The 10,878-nt window shown below is 40.8% G+C and overlaps 1 protein-coding gene and 2 long non-coding RNA genes across 3 annotated transcripts in view; 2 read left to right on the top strand and 1 right to left on the bottom strand.

Moving 5' to 3' along the window:
- Positions 1-2,132, bottom strand: part of ZEB2 (zinc finger E-box binding homeobox 2) — a 130,918-nt gene extending 128,786 nt beyond the window's left edge. The window contains exon 1 of the mRNA XM_048868824.2: positions 1,861-2,132. The gene's annotated coding sequence lies outside the window, so the exon portion shown is untranslated. The remainder of the gene's footprint in view (positions 1-1,860) is intronic.
- LOC125644629 (uncharacterized) lies at positions 338-2,302 on the top strand. The gene is made up of 2 exons (XR_007359070.2): positions 338-776; positions 2,127-2,302. It is a non-coding gene; the product is annotated as an uncharacterized LOC125644629 (long non-coding RNA).
- Positions 2,303-5,158: 2,856 nt separating this feature from the next.
- On the top strand, positions 5,159-9,747 carry LOC125644914 (uncharacterized). The gene is made up of 4 exons (XR_007359146.2): positions 5,159-6,197; positions 7,981-8,105; positions 8,489-8,516; positions 8,950-9,747. It is a non-coding gene; the product is annotated as an uncharacterized LOC125644914 (long non-coding RNA).
- Positions 9,748-10,878: the final 1,131 nt, after the last annotated feature.

Below are 10,878 nucleotides of genomic sequence, written 5' to 3' on the forward strand. Positions count from 1 at the left end.
TCTCCCTCTCTCCCCCTCCCCTGTGGGGTAAGGCGCAGGATTGAGACCTCACTTCTACCCCCCCCCCCCCGCCCCAACAATGAGAAGTGTATTATAAACCTCTGTCATCTTTTTAGTCAGTTTGACAATATTCATTGTAGGGTTTCCCCCTGCCCATTAAACAAAGCTTCAGACTGTCTTCCGCCCCCCCCCCCGCCTGAGAAAAGAAACAGAAATCAAAACTACTGCTGTCAGTGTTTTCAGGCTTTCTAAATGATCATATCCTTTTCGACTTGTAAACTTTCGTACCTATATCTGTCTACACATGCAGGCTTTATTTGAGACTGAATCTGTCAAAACTGGAGTGGGGAAGCACTTGGTTTGCTTGATATAAGGCTCCTGAAACTGAGTCTATCTTGGAGAAGATGCTGTAGCTTTAAAGATGCTTTGACTTGAGGATTAGTTTAAACAGGGGGCTATAAAAGATGTAACAGATGCAAACTGTAAAACAAGGGCAATTAACCCTTGCTCTTCTGAACAAAATCCACCCTAGCCTCAGCATCTATTGTCTACTCCTACGCTGTAAAGCTTTACACAAAACCGAGAAATTGATGACCTGTCTCCACACATTTTGTAACAAAGTGGATTTAGTTTTGATTTTTCCATTTTAACTTTAGTAAAGATTTACATCAGGATGGATCAGTTAAGTATGCTGCTCTTATGTCTTGTTGGCTCTGAACTCGCCTTTCTTAGGCTTTTGATGATAAAACAGGGTTGCTTTAAAAATCTATGTGCAGGTAAGTGTATGTGAATATGCAGATTGTCTGTACAAGGTCAGTATGTTTACTCACAGACTACAGCAAATGAATCCATGTTGAGAAAGTAAACTGGTAGTTTTATGGACATGGATGCATGTGTGTGGGAGAGGGAGAGATTGAGCGAATACGTACAAAAACTTTATATTTGCTAGTTATTTCTTGCTCTGCATTTTGTAATCTCTACATCATCATTACAGATCAAGCACAAGATATATGAAAGTAGGTAGGAGATAAACAAATTCATAAAAGCCCGGACCTGTGAGCTTTCTTCGACAATTGGAGTAATAATGCAAAACGACCAATGGCGAATTGTTTTAAATGTATTTCAATATCTGCTCTGCTCCTTAGCATTAACAAGAAACGTTGCCAATAATTTTCAATCTTGGGTTCTTGAGGACGGTTTTCTTCCTAGCTGGATTGACTATTTTTTGTAAACGACTTTTAAGTTCCAGTCACTACTTTCACTTCTTTCTTTGGGATCCCAGAACCTGAGGTGTTACTTCATCCAGCCTCACAAAATAAAATAAAGAAATGAAACCGACTAGGCAGACAAAACAGCAAACTTTCTGTTTGGGGAAACACATCTTTGCTGGGACTTCTAAAGCAGGCTGGAGCTAAAATATTGTCCAACCGTGCTCCCTGTGCATGCACCGTGCGTGCAAATCACTAACAGGTACATGCAAACTTTAAGATGATCCTATGTGAATCTTAAAATAAAAGAGCAGTGAGGTTGTTTGAAAGAATGAATTCTTTTCTGTGCACTAAAACTTTTACTGTCATATTTGCAAAAGACACCTTTACTACCTGTCTGGACAGGTACTGGGGGGGCGGGGGGGGATAACAGCAGAGAACGGTTCGCCATAAAAGAACCAACCCCTCCTGAAACTGGTGCCAAGTGACTTTACATTTCAGTTCAAAATGAGATTCCCCAACTATAAACAAGCTGAATAAGCCGCCACACTCGAAATAAAAAAAAGAAAAGAAACGGGGAGAAAATGAGACGGTGCAGGGGGAAGGGGGGGGAAAGACAAGAAAGAAAGAACTGTTTAAATTCAGAACCTACCTGCGAAGTGTTGTTTGTAGTTTTGGCCAGAAATGGTGAGAAGAAAAAGCATGAAGAAGCCGCGAAGTGGAGGAGAAAAGGTGAAGGGAGATGCAGCTCCTGCAGAATTTGTAAAAAGCCTTGCAAAGAGTTGTCGGAAGGACCGTTATTCCTGCTGGGCAGGTTAGGACTGATCTCTTTCTGCCACTCCAGGAAACACAAACCTGGGGACGGACTGACGTGTTACGCCTCTTCTAATGACATTTTTTTCTTTTTCTTTTCTGTAGGAGAGAGAGGAGAGACCCTGAAACACACGCCACCTATCTTTGTGGGGAGGGATAATTGAAGAGCACCAAACGTGAGCATCATGTGGAAACGTGATCGCCAAGTTTCTCTCTGGGAAAGGATCTGGGATAGATTATACCTTGAAGTCTCCGCAAACGCTTTAGTGGAAGAAATGAAATTCCACCTCCCTCCCGCTCTGTCTCCCTCCTCCCTCTCTCCGACCCTCGCTCCCTTTCCTCCCTCCCCCCCCCCCCCCCCCCCCCGCAACCATCAAGTCTTTGGCATCATTATCCTCTTCACTAAATCCTACTGGATACAAGGCGGAAAACGGTGAACACCATTCACAGAACTGGATAACTCAAAGGAGCTGAAAGTTAAAGGGAGCGATCCTGTGTCTTTCAATCAAGATCCCTACTTCTTTTTATAGAGATAGCTCTAATGGCCAGATTCTGCAGGCACGTTCACTTGGGTAGCTTTTTCAGCATGGTTTCTAGCAGGAAAGTCTCTTTCTCCTTCTCAGTCCCCCCCTCCACCCTTTCTTTCAGATGAGCAAACCATAGCTCAAAATTTTGGGTAGAAACCAAACGCTGTATTTGAACTGGAAAAAAAGGCACCTAGTTGACTTCTGATCATTTTGTTGTTGTTGTTTCGACGCTCAACCATCTTATTTGAATTGTTTGTTATAGCTGTAGAAAAAAGTGAGATTTGACATTCTTTCTGTTTTGTTCTCAGATATGGATCATGGGGTGAAATGGCTCTTTTTCTGTCTCTCTTCCCTTGGGGGTGGGGAGGGAAGGAGCTAGCTAGCTAGAGTGACTGAGTGGTACTGAACTTGTGGGGATAACAAGTTTACCAGTTTTTAAAATAGGAAAATAAAATAAATAATAATAATAATAATAATAATATTAAAACAGACTCCACCTTTGCACTGAAGGGATTGGTTATGCAAATCTGGAAGGGGTTTCCTGGCAAATACAGCTTTCTACTGTATGGTTAATTAAATCATCACTCAAAAGCCTTCCAATGTGACGCTTCTGTCGTAATCCAATCAGGGTACGTAGGTCCTAAACAAGAAAGATATTTTCCACATCTGGAAGTCAGCAATTTAGCAAGTACTGCACATTATTAACCAATTCAGAGCCCACTTCCCAGGGGGATGTTTTTTTTTGAAGTTTAAGTGTTCTTAACCAATGCTCTGCTGTTTTGTTTATCAAAAAGCTGGTTTGCACAGCACATAATTGGAAACTAATATAGAAGTAACTAAAGACAGCCAAATTTGGTCAGCAAAGGCGTTTATCTGAAAAGGGGGGAAAAAAATCTCTGAGACTTGATCAGTTCATGCCCAGCTGCTCACAGAACCCACATACGGTTCCTTCTTTGGAAGGGCTTTACATAATCTCAATGTAAAGATGAACTTCAAATCCTACATGTTTGGATGATCTTTCTGAAGGTAAACGTGGAGCTGCCCAAGGGGCTGTATTAGCGGGCTTCGTATGAATTTCCTTGCTTTGACAGAGTTAAATCTATTACTGCACTTCTCACCCCCCCGAAGTAAACTGAAACAAATGGTACACTGATCCGACACTATACTTTTACTTACATTAAGCTAAGATAAACTGCTCTTGAACTGTGCATTGAATGTGTGCCTAAAGCAAGAATTGTAATGCTAGCAATAGTCACTAGCAATTGCATTCAAAAATGCTCCTGATCAGAGCACACCTTTCTGATGATTAAACATTGCAAAGAAAGAAAAATCAAACGTGCATTTGCAAATCATCGCTTCCTCAGAGATCTGATGAATATTTTTATCTGCTAATAAAGCTACCCTCCGATTTAAAAATTAAATCTGAATGCACTGCACTGGCAATCGCCCGATCACACAATTTTTGGGGAAATAGGGAAGATTGAACAGTTGGTTACAGTATAAGATTTGGACACATCTGGGGGCTGTAAGTGTCAATGTATCTAATGAGTATAAACTGACTGCTATTAGAAACGTGAGATGTCTTTAGTGTAGGCAGATTTCAGAGCAACAACCACAAAATCTTTTTTTAAGAGTTCCAAATAAAATCCTCAGCTCACTGAGTTTGCTTTTCTGCTGCTTCTCTGTTGTCATTCACCGAGTAAAGATCTGACAACTTTCCATAAATGGACGTTACTAGCCTACCCGACCAGGTACCAATTCAAACCACCAAGTCAAGTCTCTACCAGGTCGGGTATATAAGCGAAATTAAGAGCAAAGTCTTTAAAACGTTGGTAACTCTAGTATAAACGACCTAATGAAATAGCTAATGAAACAGTTTGCCTGTGTATATCTTATGCAAGGCTCTCATATAAATATTAAAGAGCAGGTTTCTTAAGAGCTGCCAGTTATATTTTTAAATTGAATTGTTTTAAATTAATATATGATGAACTGATAACAATGAGCTCTGTAATTATCCCTGCGAGAGCAAAAGCTCTATTGTCCTTTCCTAGGATGAACTGGGTTAGTTGTGCTAAAACTTTTGGCATAACTATTGATCGCATGTCAAAAATATTTAGCTGGAGGATGTATGATCTATCTATCTCTAGATATAACTATAGACAGATAGAAACAGAGATACACCAATACGGACGAGAGTGATAATATCTTAATGAAATATGTGGCATAGTGCAAATATCCTGAAATCAGATTCAAAGTATTATTAATTTGAATTAGATCCTCTCAGATCCACAAGACACTGACTATAAATCAAGGGCACTCTGCTAATTCCTTAAAGAGTCAAACTGAATTTAGATGCATATGTTAAAAAAAAAAAGTGAATGCCAATTACTGAGTCGTCCAATTTCCAGTCACTCATGTCCTATATGGAAACAAGTTCTTAAAATAAATTAATCCCATTACAAACGCCTTACATATTATTCCTAAAGTTCCAGATTATAAAATGAGAGGGTGGGTGGATGGATTAAAAGAAGCTCTACTTTAACCTGCAATAATGCTGCGATCGATGTTTTATCATATTATATCTATCTACACACACACACACACACACACACACACACACACACACACACACGGTCGATGTTTTATCATATTATATCGATCTCCACACACTCACACACACACACACACTCACAGAGGCAAAACAGACCGTGAGGCTATATTCATGGGCTTTAGGGAACACTTTTGTATTGTCGAATAATCTCTGGTCATAATTTTGTAGACTTTCCTCCACCGCCCAATCTGACAGTTTCTGTAACTCTTAAAGCACCCCCAGCACATAAGGATCACAGAGATAAAATGCTCTGATCTTCTCAGGATTGGCATAACATACACGTCTTTATTAGACATTCTTTTACACTTATCATATGGGGCTGCTATTTTTTTTTTATTTTGGCCACAAGACATAAACATGTAACAATCAGTTAAATCCTTTTGAGAAGGAATTTAGCCTTAATCCAGGAGATGATTTCCTGCCCTGGACTGAACTAATATTGGGCGTGCAGCTTCTTTAAGATATGGAAATAATGACAGTGGCTATTGATATTGCCTTTATTGGGGGTGGTGCTGGCAATGCATCTCTCACATTCTTTCATAAATGTAGAAAGCAGATTGCAATTAATCAGCCCCCTCGACACAGCCTCAGATGAAGAATCTCTGTCTTTATTTTAAACTTTGCAATTATGATGTCTTCCCTACCAGTTAAACAACAAACCCAAATCGATTTTTGCACAGCACAGCTCAGATTTTTGCACAAGGCACCCGGTGGGGTGGATCAGACCCAGTTTTAAGGCCAGCTCACTGGGTGGAGTTCCCTCCTCCCCCAACTTTTCCTGTGTGAAAAGTGAAAGAGAGGAAACTTCGGGGCATATAAAACGATCCTGTCCTGTATTGATACAAACTGTGCCTGACTGATGCCACAAATGCAACCAGCGCTGGCGGGGCTGCTGCCTTCCCTTCAATGATTTTCCCTTTGTCAATTGCATCCATCACACATGAGGGGCCATGTGAGCTAAAGACCCCTCTCTACCCCCCTCCTTCCCTTCCATCCCTGCACCAGCTCCTTTTCGCCCAGCGCCTGCTTTAAAACCACGTGAGCTCGTCCCCCCGTTTCCGGGTTGTGGGGGGCTGGCTGCTAAAAAGGGGGCTATTGGCCGCTTGTGTGCTGATGGCGCAAGCCTCAGCTGAGGTGTTGCTAGGGGCTCATTATCATGAGAAAGGGGCTGCGAGGGGAGATAGCCCACAGGAGCTGACAGTCTACAGCAGTGTAAAGGGACACAGGGAAATGGGAGGGTTTGACAAACTCTTAAACAGGCTGTGTGTGTGTGTGTGGGGGGGGGGGGGAGGACTGGGTCTCACCCCCAGTAATGTGGTTCGTTTTAATGTGGTTAAGTAGCAAGTGGGTTAGCTAGGCCCTGGAGGACCTTGGCCTTACTCTGACATCTGCCGTCAATAATGTCTCAATGTGAAAGTAGTGCGACAGGATGGCAGGGAAATCTCTCTCTTGTTCTGCAGCAACCAAAGGACAAGTAATGTAGAGAATAACTCGGTTGTGTTGCACGCCACCACCCAACCCAGAAAGGGTGGATTTGGGGGGAGAGAGCCCTGGAAGGGCTGGATTTCATTTGTGCTACTAGCAGTGATTTTCCTTTTCATCTCATGAAGTTAGTTTTCATCCCAAGAAGCAGAGGTGGGATCTCTGCATTTGCTGCACATGGGTCCCTCTCACTTGGCTTGTTGTTCAAATTTTGTATTACAGTTTGAAAAATAAGGGCGGGGGTTGGGGGGGAGGGATGAGAAGGCTAACTTGCACACGAAAGTGGCTGAAGTTAAACGCCTAAATCCATAGATATGTATCCAAGTCTACGGCTAGGCTGGGGAAAATAGGCTGTGTTGAAAAATGTGTTTAGAGAACATGCCTTTAACTACCACAGTTAAACCGCTAGCATGGACAGGGTTTAGCACCGGTAAAACTTGTTAGCTGTCCCCAAGGCTTCCCTCTGCAATCTGTCAAGACGAGGGCCATCTCACACGTTTTTAAAGCTTGTCTATACGTATGTTTAAGCAGCCTGGATCTGTTTGTCTTGTCTAGGCAGAGCTTGGATATTCCCTTCAGCCACTGCAGTGCCACAGATTATGAATATTATGAGAAGTGTAGGCAACGTGCAGATTTAGTAGCTAAAGCTGTCCTGGTGGGAGAACATCAGCTTTGCTCCATTCCGCCTCCAGCCCCTCTTGAGGTTTCATATTGCGGAGCTCTGGAGGACAGAAGCAGAGATGGGAAGGAGCTGGGGAGCAGCTGCTGGAAGCTGTATGCTCCTCTTGGGTGCAGGTTTATTTTGAAGCACAAATTCCTACTGGTCAGGCCTCTTATATGAGGGAGGGGGGCATTTTGTGCAGTCACCTGGCGGTTGGGGGGTGGAATGCAGTGGAATGCCTTATCTGGGAAAGGGGAAGCCAGGGAGCTGTGCAGAGCCCCTGGGCCTCCATGTGGCTGTTCCTGCTTCATGCAGGTGCCCTGAGATTTGTGTAGATTCCAGGGTTAGGGAGGAAAGACCAGTTTCTATTTTGGTAGTAGGGGAGTAAAAGATGACCTTGCACCTACTGAGGGGATATTCGGGTAGAAACCCCTTGAATCAACATTCAAAAAGTTTCCAAGTCCCTATGCAGAAAAACCAAAGGCAAGGGAAAGGATTGTTTGGCTTTATTTAATTTAGCTCTCTATGGGCATTACTAAGGTATCCAGTCTCCTGTGAGTCCCTCCATGTAAAAGATAAATCTAACTGTCTCATGTATTTGTTAATTTATGTATAAATAAATTTATAAGACAGCCTAGCCTTGTTTACTCATGTAATATATTTCTCTCTCAACTGCAGCTTAACAAATGGTGTTCAACATGGCCCATCTTGCAGGATACAGACTGCTCCTTGTGCTAAATAAACAAGAGACAGTGACTTTGGAATACCTTTTGATAATAGCTGGAGAATGCAATTTTTGGAAGGTTTGTGAGGCTGGTTACTTAGGACTTGTTGTCTGGCATAGTGAGCTGTGCTTGTTCTTTCCACTCTTGTGGGATTGATGCTGAACTTTGGGCACATTTCCTGGCTGAGTTAGTGGTTATTAAAATTCACTGCTCACTTTTGTTTAGTTTCTTGTTTACTTTGCTGAATTTTTAAAAACTTGTTAGAATGCAATTGAACACACAGATTCAAGAGTATTTCGGCCTGAAAAATAAAGATGCATTAGAAAGATGCCTATTATGCTTCAGAATTATTAATTGACATTTTTATGATGAATAATTAATCATTTGAATAATTTTTGTATCTCTGATCTGAACACATATTTGCATATCTAATGTCTGATTTTTAAATGTGGTTTCTTTAGTTGCATTCTCCCAGGACAAAGACACAAAGTAAGTAACATCCTAATGTAAAACTTTTTTTCTTTGCAGTTGTGAAAGTCCATTTTTTGAAATGGAAGTGTCTATCTCACTAAGAAGCTGTCAACAATTCGCATATGTCTTACATATACTTACAGAAAAACATATGATCATTTGATTTGAACACACTTAGTCCATACTTTCTTAAACGCAGGAGAAGGTTCTCAATAATGTACACATTACTTAAAATTGCCTAGTGTTAATACATTATTGGTCTGAGGAAACTGTAAAGAAATCTGCCAGGCAGTACAGCGTTGATTGTTCTCTTTTAGCTTGTTTATATGATTCTTAGTAACAAGGGCCAAGGTTGTTTTAATTTCGGGATTTTAAAATATCAAGAGTATTTGGTGTTATTTTTTCTATGGAGTACATATAATATCCTTAATTTCTTACTATATTTTTACAGGCATAAATCAGAATCTTCAAGAAACACCCCAACCTAGTGACATAAACAATGGTGTAAGCTGCATATCAGTCGTAAATTGGTGAGAAAACAGGTGCAAGTGATGATGTTGTGTAATTTGCACTGATCAGTCATTCAGTTGGGAAGTAAAATGCATGCAGCTTTTCCTGGGAAGGAACAGAAAGGAGGAAAGTGGAGCAGGACAAACAATTTCCTGGAGGATGCAAAAGAGAGTAAGAGCACCAGGATGTTCCCATTCTCTCTTACACCATCACTTATTAATTATCACAATATCACTGCTGAATATGATCCAAGGATTTCCATGGGAATAGCTTCCATTTACACCGGGTCTGAATTTCTCATTGCTTAATGCGTTCAAGAAGGAAGAATACATTTTGAGACTTTTAATTTATGGGACATTTAACCGTACTGCTTAGATACAGGCATCTCAGAGAGATGAACATTTAAAGTATGGCCTGTTAGATTTCTTGTTGTAATTCTTAGAAACCAAGCTGATAGATGCCTTAGAAATACCTAAAATAGATAAAGTACTATTTATATTTTGTAGATTAAAGAATTTGCATTGAAATGAAAGTATTGGAATGTGATACATGATAGTGTTTATAGTTGCTTAGGGTCATCTATATAAAGGAGATGTTACATCTGGAGTGTGAAATTAAAAAACAACCCTTTTACTATCTTTAATTTTTTCTTGTTGTGTAGTAAAATGTACAACCGTCTAAGTAATAATTTTTATAGTGAAAATATATTATGTAGACTATGGTAATCTTTGTAGTAATATCTGACAGACAGATACTGTATAAAGAAACTGAAATGTAGTTCTCAGAACAGGCTGAAGTTATATTGAATGGGATGTTTAGCAGTTGCATATGCTCAGAGATAATTTTTTTTTTTTTTTTGGCTGTGGGGGTATTGAATTTGTAAGAGCAGAGTGGTAAACTTGAGGAAGACTTACAGTATTAAGAGGCAAGATTTGAGTTCTGTGCTTAGGACTTCCATTTGCTTTGAATTCCAGAGTCACAGCTATTTGCAGTAAGATCATTCCTAAAGATTCATACTTTCCTTTTTAGTATCTCAGAGCTAGAATGAGGTTTAAATAGTGACACTAGAGCTGAGGAAAGAGCTGATTTTAACAATGAAAAGCAAAACTCAAATCTAGAGAGAGCCAAATTTTCATGATCTCATTTTAGAAAGTAAGGACTTAGGCCCCTGTTCTGGGAGTGGCTGATAAGTGACCTCCACTCCTACAGTGTGAACTCTTCAGGGGTGGGACAACATTCTACCCAGCCTGCTTACAATTCAGAGCCTACCCTCCTGGCCAAATGCTCTTTGTTTTGCCCTCCTCCATATGCTCAACAAACGAACACTCCCCACTTTCTCCAAACACCACCACCACCACTGCTTTTTGCTGTCTGGAGAAGCAGGAGCAGAGGCATTAAGAAGGAACTGTGGTGGCAGGCAGGGAACACATGCAGGGCTGTGTGCTTTCTGTGTCAAGCTGGTCTGATACTCTGTGCCAGCATCCTTGGATTCTGCAGCACTTTGGTGGGGCAGCTTCATTTACACTAGAAAATGGAGGTTTTTGCTGAATTAAATATAAACCCAATATAGCCCCCATGCTATTTTTTTAAACTAAGTTCAATTTATATTATGTTGTTCCCAGTAAGACACAGACCTTTTTATTGACAACACACAACTACATTGTGGTCAGGAGGGAAGTTGGGAGTTTGACAGTTGGATACGGGGGAGCTGGGCCTTTTGGCATGAAGGAAGCTGGCACAGGCAGTTTAGGACTATGAGATAATCACATAAGCTGGCTAATTCTAAAAAAAATCATCAGTAAAATTAACATTGTTGACTTTTAGATCACCATTATTAGGTTTTAGAATCAACACCCCATTGAGATGAATA

This window comes from Caretta caretta, chromosome 11 (genome assembly GCF_965140235.1).
Source record: "Caretta caretta isolate rCarCar2 chromosome 11, rCarCar1.hap1, whole genome shotgun sequence".
Lineage (NCBI taxonomy): Eukaryota > Metazoa > Chordata > Testudines > Cheloniidae > Caretta > Caretta caretta.